The sequence below is a fragment of the Epinephelus lanceolatus genome, chromosome 7 (genome assembly GCF_041903045.1).
Source record: "Epinephelus lanceolatus isolate andai-2023 chromosome 7, ASM4190304v1, whole genome shotgun sequence".
NCBI classification, from domain to species: Eukaryota; Metazoa; Chordata; class Actinopteri; order Perciformes; family Serranidae; genus Epinephelus; species Epinephelus lanceolatus.
In genome coordinates, this window is record NC_135740.1 from 47,888,450 (window position 1) to 47,904,462 (window position 16,013).

Sequence of the window (16,013 nt, forward strand, 5' to 3'; positions counted from 1 at the left end):
AGGCGCCCCACGTACAAGGCTGTTGCCGCAGCGGCCCGGATTCGACTCCAGCCTGTGGCCCTTTGCTGCATGTCACTCCCTCTCTCTCTCCCCCTTTCACTCTTGTCTGTCCAATCAAATAAAGTTAAAAATGCCCCAAAAAATATCTTAAAAAAAAAGAGTTTGTCCAACTGATGAGTGTCAGTCTGATATCTTTCTTTTAGCTCTGGTTGGGGCTCCACCAGCTCCACTGAAAAACAGCTGGTCTCTGTCTGTCCGCAAGGATCATTGTGGGTTCATCAGATTGTTTTATTTAAAGAACCAAATCTGCAGCTGTAAGTACAACACAATGAGCACACACTCATTTGATCCGACAACAGACAGTGATTCATGCAGCTTTTACATTAATGTCTGTTATATCAAACTCATCCATGCTTGCAGCCTGTTGGTGACCATTGCTCTCCTCCATAACTCTGACTGGCCTGAAAACATCTAACAATAAGCCCGACACCAGACTGATGTGAGCTGATGAACATATTTGGACATGTGGGCGTGTGGAACCAGACCATCTGAAACCCTCTCCTCTGGGCAGAGATACAGACTTCTGAAATTTTGGTCCAACAGTTAATTAAAACCACAGCGATGAACGGACCCTCACACCTTCCTGCAGGTCGGTGGTAAGGGCAGGATGCTGGTTGGCATGGCTGTGCATTTCCACAACCATCAAACACTGCGTGCACAAGACAGGTGTCATTTCCTGAGTTGAGTTTGTGGCACTGAAAATGACCTATTGCAAATTTCGCACCATTTCCTGTGTCCACTGTGAGGCACTAGAGAACACACGCTAAACATGAATCATGTTGCCAGGTGTCGAGTGTTAACACACAATGTACATTTGTCATATAAGGCTGACTTCCTGTTGTCAGTAGGTGGCGCTGTAACTGAGTCAATATTGTCACGTAGATGTCGTCAGGCCTTTACTCTTATCAAGCTTGAGTAACTTCCTGTTTCAGGGCAGCACAAAGACCAAAGTTGAGATGGTTCAGATTAACCTGCGAGGAACCTGTAACTTCTTGTTGCCAGTAGGTGGCACTATGAATGTGAGTCATGTCAGCGAGGTCACCCTTTGGTCTGTGTGACATAGTGTCTGTAAGGGTCTGCATGTCCAGAGTGCATTCCAGTTACAACTTCTTCCTGTTTCATGGTGACATTTGCCAAACAGCCGCCACGCCACGGCAACATCCCTCCATTAAACTCACAATTTTAACAACTTTTCATCAGGTCTGAAGACCGTACTGACCCACACTGAAGTCAACCTCATTAAATCTTTAGAAGGAGTCAAAGTCAGTGGCTGTAAATGGCAAAAAATGCACTGTAGATTCAAAATGGCTGACTTCCTGTTGAGTTTCGGGTACAGCTTCTAGAGAATGAGTTTTTCCTGCGATAGTGAAGGCATGAGCCGCCCTATTCTGCATTACTCTGCCTCTGATTGACTGACCCTGATATCCTGACAATAACTCTGACCAGTCTCAGTCCTAACGCCAACACAACCAATGAAGGTAAAGAGTAGCCAATCAGAGGGAGAGGAGGCGGGTCATGCATTCACCATTCTTGGAAGAACAACTTCACTTCCTCATAAAGACCTTTTTCCATTTGGAGATGTAACATGTGCCTGAATATCAGTCATGTACGTCAGCTTTAAAGTGGGGCTTTAATTTAGGGGGCGCTAACGAGCCAAATGTGACTGAATCTCTCTGCTCTGTGTTTGGGCCTCAAATAAACAACTATAATTTAATTCTAATTGGTTCTTTGAAATCAGTTTAACCTTTTATTTCATGTTGTGTGTGCTGACTGAACTAAAGGTAGAGTGTGTGTGTGTGTGTGTGTGTGTGTGTGTGTGTGTGTTTCAGTCCCTGTGTGTGAGTGGATATGAAAGCAGCAGAGATGAGTAAAGCTGAATCAAGTTGTTGACAGACTGCAGGAAGTAAACAAAGCCAAAGAATGTGTGCGTGTGTTTGTGTGCGAGGTGTGTGCCTGTGTGTGTGTGTGTGTGTGTGTGTGTGTGTGTGTGTGAGGTGTGTTCCAGCGCCGGCTGTGAGGCCATGCTGAATAAATGAGTCTCTGCTCTGGACTTAAACACTCCGACAGCGTCCGACTGCCCCACACAACAGCAGCCCGTTTGTTCGAGAGTGTGTGAGAAGGAAGATGTGTAAACACTTCATTACGACTTAAGAAACCAGGGAATCAATTTCACGTCGCCTGTGAGGTTTGAAAAGCGCTGTCGGTCAAACTGAGGCGATATCAATAAACACACAGCGTCATTTCAAAGGAATTCATAATGACAGAGATAGTCCCGTCTCTCTGCTGTCAGAGATGAGACGCTGCGTTCAAGGTTGTTTCACATGAAAGAGGAAGTAAATAGCATTCAGGCCTTTAGCAGCCGCGCCATCGATTCACTGCATTACCAGCTTGTACAAACACAAATGTGATTACTGGACGGCAGGAGTGGAGCTGAAGTGAGGAGCGTGGAGGACGGCCAGACGGACAGACGGCCTCTCATCTCTGTCAGCCAGTGGACAAGATATTGACTTTAAGAGCTGAATCACAGAGTAACCTCTAAACTCTTCTTTGATGGTGACAGAGAGTCAGTGAACCTGCAGACTGCACGACTAACATGGACGAACACTAGTTACAGAGAGGAGCCAACACCTCTAAGATCTCTAAGATCCAAGTGGCCGTGGTTCAATCCCAAAACACACCTCCACCCAAACCCTTCTGTTTAGAGCAGACACATCTAGAGGAAGTGTAAAGGCCCTGACACACGGTAGTTGACGGTAGACCGTTGGTCAATGACGGGCCGTCGGTAAACGCCTGTGTGTCACACACCATTGGGCCTTGTTGGCCGTCCATTGGCTTTTTCAAAGCTGATTCAGCATGTTGGATCGACATCAGGAGCCCGTCGGTGAATGACCTCCCTCTGACTGTCAGCTGAGCTCAGCATCAGTGAGTAAAGGAGGAGCTAAAGTCCAGAGGGAGTGAGACCAAACCATGTTGTTCCATCAGGTCAGATTATTTTTCTCTTTAGCAGAAACGTTTCCTGATGGTTTGTGTTATTGTTCACTGGCGCACGGTAAATATGCTCTGATTGTGTTGTTCATGTGCTAACTGGCTAACTAGCATCAAGACGCTCTTCCTGGTGATTTTTTAAATTAAATTTTTAATTTTAATTTTATATACTTTATTAATCCCCCTGAGGGGAAATTCAATTTTTCACTCTGTTGTCAATTACACACAGGTCTGAACACACACATGCACAAACAGGACCTATACATGCACACAGTGGAGAGATGTCAGAGTGAGGGGGCTGCCCTTGGTGAGGCGTCCCGAGTGGTTGGGTGGTTCGGTGCCTTGCTCAGGGGCACCTCGGCAGTGCCCAGGAGGTGAACTGGCACCTCTCCAGCCACCAGTCCACGCTCCATATTTTTGGTCCGGACGGGGACTTGAACAGGCGACCCTCCGGTTCCCAACCCAAGTCCCTATGGACTGGGCTACTGCCACCCCATGGATACAGATGACCGCCGTCTGCTGCTGTGGAGACTTATTTCGTCTCAGCAGGAGCAGAACAGACGAGCTGATTGGACGTGAGCTGGAGTCTTTGTGGTGTGTTCAGGGGCAACTTTTTGGCTGAGACACAGCAGCGCGAGGCGATGCACCAATCGGCCTTTGTGGCTACTAGTTCTATCACCGTGGTTTGGTGCGTCTGACCCTACAAACAAATAAATCAAACATACAAGCTTCATCATGGTGGAGGTACGTCTGTAAATCACTGGTACAAAAACTACAAAATCAGGACAGACTTCATTCCAGTTTACCTGTGCAGGATGTCCCTGTTTGCTTTGCACCTCCTGCAGTTTGAACACAGATCATCTGGTGTCTCTGGAGTCCACTTAGTTTTCTCAAAGTAAATCTGTGAGAGCTTCTACCTGCCATCAAACTAAGATCCGAACATGAACCTCCTTCAAGGTTGAGTTTGTGATCAGGGTACCAGACCTCCAGGCTACAGCCCGACTCAGCTGGTGCTGACATGGACTTTTTTTCTGTTTGCTGAACTTTAAACTGAAGATGGAATCTAAAGTTAACGAAACACTTTTCAGACATCTTTTTATGAAATAAGTGGAGTGGTTTTAGAGTCCTTGAAGCCGTCTCCACCTGTTGACGTCTCTTTCAAAAACGCTGCTCTTTTTACTTCGACCTTGTTCACAAAACCTCTCTGAATATCTGAGTGTTATTTCTCCTCAGGTAGGAGCGCTGCTCTGAATGTTAACGAGGCCGAGCTGAAGCGTGGCACCAATAAAAACACTCAATCCATTTCTTTGTAAACTAATATCCACTTAATCCACAGTGTGCACAGATCAGTGAACCTCCAGTGCATAAAAACACATGAACACAGTGCTTCTGTTCACACTCAGTGTTTCCAGGCTCAGCCTCAGTCTAATGAGTCACTGCTATACGCTCCTGTACAAACACAACTCTAGTAATGTATTATTATTTTTACTATCTGCTGTTTGTGTGTGAAATAATCACGTCTCACTGCATTCAAACTTTGACTAAACTCCTGTAATGTGATTACTGTAATCTCATTACATTTATTCTCCATCAAAGCCTGAGTGTCTTTAACACTGGGCTGGATTACCATCACATTCTCATACACTGTCAAGTTAAGGTCAAACACACACACACACACACACACACACACACAGATTGTGTTTAATGTCCCTGGCTAAATTCAGTGTCTAATTCTGTTGGCCGGCAGCGAGCTGCGAATGAAGGAAGGGGTCTGGATTATTTTGATGGCCAATTACTCTCCCTGTCACAGTCGGAGGAGTGCTAGAGGCCACTGGGGAGGAATATCATCTGAGAGTCATTCACACACACTCACACACACTCACTAGCACGCAACTGTGGTTAAGCCGTAGAGTAGAATCATAAGGTTGAAGATGCACGGTTAAGAGGGGAGAAATCATTACAGCTAGCCGGAGGCGGGTGCCTCCTACGTGACTTACATGTACAGCATCTAATTAGAACAAACAATAGATTACTCACAGGACTGCGTGAGGAAGGGGAGGAGGGAGACGGAGGAAAAATAAAAACTTACACATATTAAATCAACCAGGTTTGTTTCCAGAGCAACAAAAGACACAGGCTGCAGATGACATGAGACTGTAGTTATAGACAGACAGCTGAATGAGGTGTCAGGTACCTCACAGGTGAACAATAACTGATGCTTCAACCATGGAGGTCAGTAAAGTCTGACACCACTGAGCCTCTCTCACACTATCAGAAATAGAGGTGCCATCGTCTCTAGCTCGTCACCAAAGGAGAAAGCTTTGTGATTATGGCAGAACTTCAACCTGTGAAAGGTTCCACCCAGAACCCTCTCTCACCACTTTTATTTTCCATGAACCAGTTCTGTTCAGGACTCTTGGATCTTTGGTGCTATCAACTGAACCAGTTTGGATCAGAACCATTGTGATCAAGGGTGAGTCCTCAACGGAGGGTGTGGCACAACAGAAGTAAACAGTAAAAGCAAAGTCATGATCACACTGATCACCTGCTGTTACAGACATTATGTTTTAAGAACAGCTGTTAATGAGACAACTGCACAAGGTCTGACATTTCTCACTTCACTTCTTCTGCCTGTCGTCACTTCAGGTGAAGGAAAACCTGCTGTTGTTTGTTTGACTCTCAACGGTTCAACATTAGATGCAGGAACCAGAACAGAACCAGTTCCATGTTGGTGGAAAAGCAACATAAGAGAGGATCTATGGAGATCTTTTCTAAGGTGTAATGGTTCCAACCAGAACCCTCTGCTGACGTTTCATCCAGCACATTTCCATCTTCTGTGGTTGCCAATAACCCATCCAGGTGGTGCTACCAAGAACCCTTTTATATCACAAGGGTTTCATCTAGAACACATTCAAACGAGCCCAAAAAGCAGTGACTGACTACATTACCCAGAGATCTCTCTTCCACTGATCATGGTTTGAGTTTAAGAGGTGAAGCTGAGGCTGATGGAGCCACGTCCAGCAGCTCTGGGCTTCAAGAAGCTCCTACAGATTCACAACTATGTTTTTAGGGGTGGAGATTTGTGAAATCACGACAGCCTTCACTGTCTCAGCCATGCAGCCAAGTCAGGAGCCTAATTAGACCTGAATATGAATGCCGGGTGCTGGGTAGCCATCAGAAGTTACTGTACGACATGAAATGATGATAAAGTTATTAAATATGGTGGAAGGAGAGCAGCGTGAACTGATTAAATGGATTCCAGATACATTACATCTAAAATACCATTTGTGGTTTTCCAAACAATCTCATCGTTCCCATTTCCTGTAGTTTATTAGATTACCGCTGCGCTCCTAACAAACCTCCGTTCTCTCCACAGAGAACTGAGAAACCCATTTCCAGGTGCATTGCTATTTGTAAGCTTCATTATTTTTAGGTTTAGATTCTTTAAAAAGCAGCAGATAAAAGGGTTTGCAGTGAAACTTATTGTGTTTCCTGCTGCAGCACCACGATAAACCTGCTGCAGAAAGTGATGAGGAAACTGTGGAGAAACAGCTTAGCTGATTATTCAGCGAGGTCCCTCTGAGATTTGAAACAACAAAGGTGCCAGATTAATTTGTGGGAACAAATTACCAGTTTGAAAAATGACATTCATGTGCATGAATGATCAAAATATCAAAACAGTTTGTGTGCCAGGAGCTGCACAGACCAGAGGATTCAGAGGATCTTATCCAGCAGCATATTGTTTCCCTCCCTGCTGCAGAGACACGTCTCCTGTTACTGCCTGAAACTATATTTCCTCATGATTACAACAACCACATCATGTGGAGCCACCAACCCAGCCGCCAGACAAAACTGTACGCACTGTACATCTCTTGACACATTGTACCTGCACTTTATTATGTGGACATGTTGACAGTATGTTTGAACAAGGCTTAAACACATTTTGGAGTCACAGTCTGAAACCTTCATTTTAAAAAAGCTCCTTTCATGACACCAGTTACATATTGAGCTCATTTTTCTGAACAGCTCTAAAGTTCCCAATATTTGGCGGCACAAGAGCTGAGACAAACTAAAGGCACGTGAAGATAGATGAAGCTTCCTGGTGTATAACGCTGGCAGCTGGACCACCTGACTGTATGGGCCTGATGTCTACAGGCTGCACAGAGCCAATGAGCAGCAGCTCAGAGACATCTGAGTGCATCAGAGGGTTTATCCATAAACCAGCTGGTATTACATTATCACTCTGTTTTTCCTCCAAATGGCTTTTCAGGCCTTACTCAAGTCCTCTGACACGTTTCCTCTGCATCCTGGCTTTGTTCAAAATCCCTCCTTCAAAGTCCTCTCGCTCCGCGGCAGGAGGGAGGCGAGCGCAAGGATATCATAATTTGTCTTCTCTTGACGTCCCTCGCAGCGCGTGATGCAAAAAAACTGAGGAGGAGGAGGAGAAGTTAATACCCCCCAAAAAACCTCCTCCTCCTGCTTCTCTGCCTCCTCTCTGCCACAGCAGCTCATGTAATAAGCATCCAGAGCAGGAGGGAAGGATGGAAGGAGAAGAGGAGAGGAGAAGACACTTTGCTTTATAGCTCTCCAATAAAGACAGAAGACGGGGGCGCAGCAGAAAAAGACGGAGAGGAGGAAGGAGCCACAGCTCATTAACTGTCATGGAGGACGGACAGGCAGCGTGACTCACAGGCTACTGTAGCTGCACACTTAGAGCTGCCTCGCTCTGCCTGTGTGTGTGTGTGTGTGCGTCACATGTGACACACACACACACACACACACACACACAGACACACACACTGGATGACACAGTGCATCCTCCAGCCTCCTGTATGAAATGAAGGAATGCTCAAGTGAAACCTTCCTGTTATGAAGCATGTTCAGTGTTTCTCTCCACTTTATTTCTTTATCATTTACCACATGAATTTAATTTAAAACAAAATATAATTTATGATGTGACACAACAACTGGAGTGCTGTCAGGAGCAGGATCAGTACAGCATAGTATCATGATATTATATTGTATCATCACACTGTGCCAATTTTCCATTTTTTATCACAAAAAAATGAAATGTATTTTTGCACAAAGTGAAGACTGGTTTGTGCCCCATTGGGATCCTTCACGAGGAACAGCCACAGCAACCTCTGATCATTTCTCTGTATAGGCCTGTCGCAATATACGATAAGTCGGTTAATTGCACGGTAAATTAAAAGGGAGACAGTAACTTTTTTCCGGCCGCAATTAAATTGTCATATTCATGTGCGTTTGTTTTCCTCGTCTCTCTCCACCAAAGAGACTGGACGACAAGAGCGTTCACTGCCGTGCATCGTCTGCAGCCCGGTGAGTTGATTCATTAGTGTAATGAACGGAGGGAAAGAGCGTAAGAGAAAGACAGGGAACCAAACACCACGGCCCCTGTGTGGGAGTGTTTTGGATTTAAACCAAATGACAGAGGGCAGCCCAGTAATGTGGACGAGCCGGTGTGCCGGGTTTATTCTAAAACCATCTCAACAAAAAGAGCGAACATGACCAACTTAACTGCACACCTGAGAGTGAGAGACTGACAGTCTATTTTTTTGTATTTATTTATTTATTTAGATATTTTTACGTGTTATTTAATAATTATTCTTGCTAACTAAATGATTATTTCTCTTTAAAAGGGTGTACCTGCATCATTATGCCTTTATTATCATTATATAAGTTAAATAAAAAAATAAAAAATGGTCTAAAAACAGCAAAATTACAACAATAATAAAAATGGTCTTAAAAGCACAATATTACGCAATATTATCGCTTATCACAATAATTTCTGACACAATTAATTGCGCAGCAAAATTTGTTCTGATGACAGGCCTACCTCTGCATATTTGTAATGTTTTAGGACAGATCTGAAAAACTGTGAACTTTAAACACTCTAAACACTGACAAATACAAATTATACTTCAGGTAGCTGACTGATATATTAATATATATATATATATTAATATATATTATATTAATATATATAATAATATATATATATATATAAGTGATGAACAGACTGAAAACTTTGTCTTATCAGATAAAACTTTTCTGTTGAGGACATAAATCACATTATTTTTAATCTCAATACTCAGCAATATCCAAAATATTATTGTATCATGTCTTCAGTGTCACGATAATATTGTATCTGGTGATTCACACTGCTAACAGAGGCTGAGACACAGAAACGACAGAGAGCAACAGGCCGACTGATGATGTCATGTTTCTGGAGGTCATCTTCAAATAAGAGCATTTAAGTTTAATTTTGTTATTTTACAATAAATAAACAATATATTTTTTTGCCTTTATTTGACTGACAGTTTTTCTGATCACTGAGAAAACGCTAAAGTAAAAAAACAGCAGCTTCACTTTGGACATTTTCTCACAGCTGTTACATGTCTGAGGTTAGCTTCATGGAGTCTTCTAGATTAGCTCGCTGTGTTTTACACTTATTGAATACTGCACATACACACACACACACACACACACACAGGATAAAGAAACAAACACAAACAGTAGATACATTAAATCTAAACACGCAGTGTACAAACACACCGAGGGCAAATGAGCAAACACACTCCATAAACAAACACACACACACACACAGTTATACACAGTGAACAAACAGACATGCACACACACACTGTAGTGATAGATGTGCAGGTGCATCAGGGCGTGTCTCGAACACACACACATTAACCTAAAGGACACACACATATGGCGCTGACACGCTGCACCGCACACACACACTAAACACATATTAACACTCATTAACATACAGCTCTGCACACACACACACACAAACTGCACACCTCGTTGATTCTTAACCTTTACAGCTGATAACATTTAAATATTCTGAACACACACACACACACACACACACACACACTCCTCCTCTGCATGCAGCCAGAGTTGTCCCTGCTGAGCCACCGTAGGTTGGGTCAACACTGCCTGGATGACTGTGAGCTGTGACTGTGTGACAAAGCTTCACATGGTCTCACATATATTTGATCAATTATTGATTGTGAGATACATTTCCTGTGTAGCAGCCCATCTGCATGAGAACTGAGGACCCCCCCCCACACACACACACTGAACTCCACTTTCATTAAAAACGAATGACAACAGCAATAAAGGATGAAACAAATGGTTCGGCCTCTCAGCACTTCAGCTCACTGCAGCCTCTCTCTGAAGAGACGCTCTAAACACTCCCTCAGCGCTCTGCGTTTAATTTCACACACACACAAACACAAGCTTAACAAACCACTAGCACACGTCTGTGTCACTGTACGCGCCGCACTGTGTCCCCTGAATAAGAAGAAGTTTCCAGGTTTCATCAGCTTGTTGAGTCTGAGTGTTTCTTACATTACTGACCATCAACACGTCCTCGTGCACAAACAAACACACACACACACACGTCACAATTTGATAGAGCAGCTCTAAAACTGTGAAACAATCACAGCTGCAGCAAATCTACTTGGTTATGTTTGGAAACAAATAAAATCATGGTTTGGCAGTTCTTATTAGTGCTGTAATGATCCATCAACCTGGATCAATATATCAATTCAATGATCAACAATCGTCAATGTAAAGTGGAAACATGGATCCATATCATCATCTTAAGGTTACACTTTTATTTTAATGTATTTACTGACGTCTCTTCAGCTCGTGTTAAACACAGACCTTGTTTCACACATCAAACCAAAAACACCAGGAAACAGGAAGTGCTAACATGCTAACATGCTAACTCATCTCTGGGTTTTAGGTCTCGTTCCTGCAGAACTGTATGAGCTTCCTGTAAAAATAATGGAGTTACTTTGGAGGACGGTGTGGTGTTGAGCTCGGAGAGCTAACGATCTCATAACAGAGAAAATCAGATATTTTTCTAACACATTTCTAACAAAATTCCAGACTTTAAATCAACATGTAGTGGATCTGTTTTCCTATAAAAGTTGAAGAATACAAAATTAAATCAGCTCAGTTTGAATGAAAACATTCTTCAAACTGTTGATTTACTGATTGAATTTCATTGTGCAAAGAAAGACTTTTAAATGAAGTGTTGCTCCTTCGTGTTGGAGACGACTGAAGCTGCTGTGTGAACAACAATAGTTTAATATACAAACATTGGTTTTATAATTATGTCTTATTAAAGGATTGTGTTGAAACTGCTTCCATGTCAGGCTGCAATAATCACACATGTACCTGTGAGATCCTGGAGGACGGATGTCGAATGTTTACTGCAGTATGAAAGACAAAGGTGAAGTGTATTTAGAGGAACACTGTAAAATCAGGAGCTCCCTGCTCTCTGCCATTGATTCACCGCACGAGTCCTCCGTAGAACCTTTTAGTTTTTAGAGCGTCTTGTTTGCTAGTCATCATCATCTGCTCATTTTTCACCCTGAAGCTGAAGTGACAGAGAGGAGAGCGTTGGTGGTTGTGCAGGAAGTAGATAGGTCTAAATAGAGATGCTATGAAGATGACAGGCTGATAAACCTGCCAGGGAAGTGCCTGTAATTGCTTTTTTAATGATTAATAGTTGGGCGGACTTCCTGCCCCTCCTCTCTGCAGACTTGGAGCTTTTTTCCAGCGTCAACTCAACATCTCGTCCTCGTTGTGATTTTTAAACCGACAGTGGAGGCGGCGGCGAGCTGCCAGCTGAGGACGCGAGGTGTGGACTCCAGACATGAGCCTCGGGGACGGTTTTATTTCCTCTGTATCAACACTACTTTAAATTGAGTTTTAGCATTGCAGAGACACATGGCAACTTGGCATGTTTTTGGCTGCGTGTCCCGTCACTGCTCCAAGATGAAGCTTTGTGTTCCCATCGGAGCCGGTCTCATTACAAATGTATCCACTCATGGCACTGGAAGGCGTTTTGGATTAAAGCACCCACTAAACAGCAGGTTACGCCTCGTCCACCAAACGCCATATGTTGGGACGATACAGCAGGTGCAGAGAGACCGCAGGGAGCATCGCTGCTGCCAACCGAGAGGTGAATCTCATATTCAGCAATGCCCAGTTTATACTCCAAGACACTATGTGGAGTAAACAAACCCAAAAAGACATTTTCCCTCCACTTCAACTAGCGTAGCAACAAGCCTGTGACACTGTTTGCACATTCACTTGGACAAATAAGAAGCCGTCACAGCATCACGTCCAATTCAGCCAACAAACACGCTGTCTCTCCACTAGAACCACACCAGCAGAGGACAGGATGCATCACTCCTCCAATTTAATTCCACTTCCTGTTTATTCTCAACAACCAAGACTGTATTCTTCATCTTCATCTTCATCAGCAGGAAGCAGCCTGATGTTTGTATCCTGCATCACAATGTTTCAAAGTCTTTGCCCTTTAACTTCAGAGACGTTCACGTCAGAAGAGTCAACGAAGACACAGCGCAGTCACCACTGCACCTGCAAACCATTGCTATGTTATACTTGAACACTGTCAGAGCCATTTCCAGCAAGTGCTTCTAGTTCCTATTATTTTTGGAGTCACTTTAATGCAACGCCCGACCTGTCATCTCGAGAGCCAGTCATTAAATGTAGGTATGCTGATGTGAGGGTGGAGCATGGAAGACGCCTCAGGGTTACAGTCTTTAACCGCTGAGTGTCTGATTACTTTATTTTTTGATTAAGTCATTTAATACCCCACTGATCTGAACTTTGTTTTTTGTAAAGGTCTGTTTATTTAACTGGGGATTTTTATTTTTGTTTTTAATGCAACAGTCAAGACGATCTGTGCATCATCCTGGAAATCAATCAACCCTTAAACCAACTGAAGTTTAAACCGAAGACAGTGAGTTGATCATATCTCCCATCATGGTGTCTGTGGGTTGCTACTTTTGAACTTTTTTGGAAGCTGCAATATACATTATTATGTAGCACATGCATTTTGATAACATTGTGGTTAACATGGTTAGTTTTAGGCACAAAAACCACTGGGTTTTGGTTTGGAAGAGATCATGCTTTGCCTTCAAATACATAGTTTGAGTGGCACAGTCTCCACTGGAAACACTGAAATGTCTCGTTAAAAACAACTGCTCTTCATGGAGCTATAACGGCTGGAAACAAAGCGACTGGTGGCTAAAACACAAACACAACTGGTGACTAAAGAGCTGCTGGAAATGCAACAATGACTCATTAAAAACTGTCAGTTTAGTCTGTTGGTGTTTGGCAAACGTCTCTCCAGGTGTCACACCATCCACCATCCGCTCCACCTCCCTGTGACAGAGTCAGCTCAGATACTACGTCACTTCAGACACACTGAGATGAAACGTGTGTATGTGACGTATTCGTAGTTTGCAGAAACAATGCCAACATTTTTTCTGGCGACGAGGCTGAGGATAATCTTTCTTTTGTTGCACAAGTGAAAACCTGTGTCAACATCCTCTGTCTGTCCCTGTCAGAGTTGTGCTTCTGCCAGTAGACGTATTATTGACCATGTGACTTGAGTGCACAGCAGCACACAGACCCATCAGCTGTGTTTGCTTTCCAGTTGAGTCCTTGGCTCACAAACATTGTCTTCTTGCCTCCTCACTAACCTCCAGTGAGGCTCAGAGGTCTTATCAGCATCAGTGCGGGACTCCCAGCAGCCGTCCTCCAGCCTCTGGTGGTGGCTTGATCCCCATCTGCCAACAGTGACTCAGCCAACAATAGCCTGACTTCCTCACGAACAGAGCTGCTCTGCATGGCTGCAGCGCTGAGAGCTGGAAGCAGTCACAGCTCACTTCATGCTGAGGACGGAGGCGTCGGAGTTGTGCGTGTCTGAGGAGCAGATTTAAGTTTTGATGAGCTCAGGAAGTCAAACTGCCAGATGTTGTTGGAGGAACATGTTCAATCCAGAAATGCTGTCAGACAGGAGCGTTTTGGACTCTTTGAATATCGTCACAGTTTGAACAGGAGCAAGGATTACTGAGCGCACATCTGTCAAACAAATATCTGTCACAGCACTTTATATCTCCAATAAGAAAAACACAATCAGATATCTTATCTCTTATCTATCTCTTCATTTTTTTAAATGCTAATTTTGATAATGTGATGCTTCGAAGAATTAATATTTGAATTCTTCATAAAGCTTTGGGCTGATGAGACTTTTTAAAAAACCTTTGGAGAAACCATAAAACACAAATCAAGGCAGTTTACGGTCGTTATTTTCTATCTGCAGTGTTTTTTAATTGAGCGTCTGAGGACAGAGGAATATTGGATGTTGTAAATTCCTCTGAGGCAAACTGTGATTTGTGAAAATGGGCTTTATATTTAAAATTGAAATTATTATTTGTGTTTGAGGCATGCTGTGTAAACTGGGCTGCACTCAACAAAATGAACAAAATGCCCTCCGGTGTTTTTAAACACCTTGGAAACATTTGAGAATAGTTCAAATAACTTTTTTATTTTTCTGTCTGATCTGAGAGTCAAATGAAGAAACTATTGTGAGTGTGAATCCTGCACAACGCCAGGACTTTCATTTTGGCTGCACCTTTTATTACAGAAGTTCATACTGTTTCCTTCCTTTGACTGTTTCCAGCTAATCTCACTAAGACAGAAATGACTGCTGCGCTGTGGAAGGCGACTCATGTATCTGGTCAGTTATGACACTTTTTCAATCTTTTTCTGAAGCATTTTCGAAGCCTAGACATCATCATCAGCCCGTCGGTGAATGACCTCCCTCTGACTGTCAGCTGAGCTCAGGTGAGGAGCAGAGAAGCGTCAGTGAATAAAGGAGGAGCTAAAGTCCAGAAACCAACTTGTTCCATGAGGTCAGATTATTTTTCTCTTTAGCAGAAACATTTCCTGCACACCTCATGCTTTAACAGGAAGTAGAGGGCACAGGTGGAACATGATCAGGTCTTGGCAGGGCTGTAAACACAGGTATCTGCTCTCCAGTACTTTAACTCTTTCCTCTCCTGGCGCTCAGTTTGATCTCCTCTCAGTAACACCTCAGCGCAGCAGCAGTGAGGCTGAATTAATCCTCAGCAACAAATGGCGCTGAGCTGCACAAAGCAAAGAGAGAAGAAAAGTCGCAGGCTCCAAATGATATGAATAATACTCTGAATTACGCAGGATCGCCTCTTTTGCAATCGAGCTGCCTTCAGCAGAAAAAACTACAATGGCTGTGAGATATTAAATATTTATAGGCCGTCGTCTGAGGGCTATATGGTCCGGGGAAAGCAGTTTTACTTTTTATTGAACTAATATATATTCCCCACACATGCTCATGGAAGTTGAAGAACACGGCTCATTTTACAAGCAGGCCGAGGCTGAGAGCGTCTGACAGAGAGACAGAAGAGGGTTGTTTTTCTTTTCCTATTGCTGTTTTTCCTCCATTATGTCCGGACACGACAGCTGAGGAGGTGATCATTTTCTTCTTATCCTCCATGCATAAACATCAGAGCCGAAGCGCCAGCGAGACAGAGAGGAGAAAAAAGGTTTCCCTGGGAGCTTTAAAGCGTCATAAATCTCCTGCCTCGATAGTGAAACAGTGAAATAATGAACATTTTATCAAACGCTGAGAGCTTTATATTCCTGGAAGATACTCGGCTCAACTACTAAAAAAGTTTGCTTAAGTCATAAAAGTGATTCTGCTCTCAGAAGAAAAGGCCTTCAAAGACTCGCTGGACACAAACACGGACAGAGTGTCTGTTTGCAGGTAGATTATATCAGCTGTTTGCTTTTATATGAACTTCACTGTCACTGAAACATCTGCTTCTCTAAAGGTCAAAGTGCGAGGATGCTCCTCATGTTAACGTGCTGCTCTGACAGCCTCCACCCTTCAGTCTCTCCACCTGATGTTGAACCTGCTGCAGGGATTGTCTCCATTTAGATGCCAGAGCATCACTGCACACTGACGTTGTGTTATCAGCTCACAGTCTGCATCCTAAAGAAGTGGATGGGTGAGGTCACAGATCTGTGCAGGACACATGTAGAACTGTACGTAAATATCATAC

General features: G+C 43.5%; 1 protein-coding gene across 6 annotated transcripts in view; it reads right to left on the bottom strand.

Moving 5' to 3' along the window:
• glra1 (glycine receptor, alpha 1) overlaps positions 1 to 16,013 on the bottom strand; it is a 164,116-nt gene that overhangs the window by 70,903 nt on the left and 77,200 nt on the right. The gene's annotated exons all lie outside the window — the stretch shown is intronic.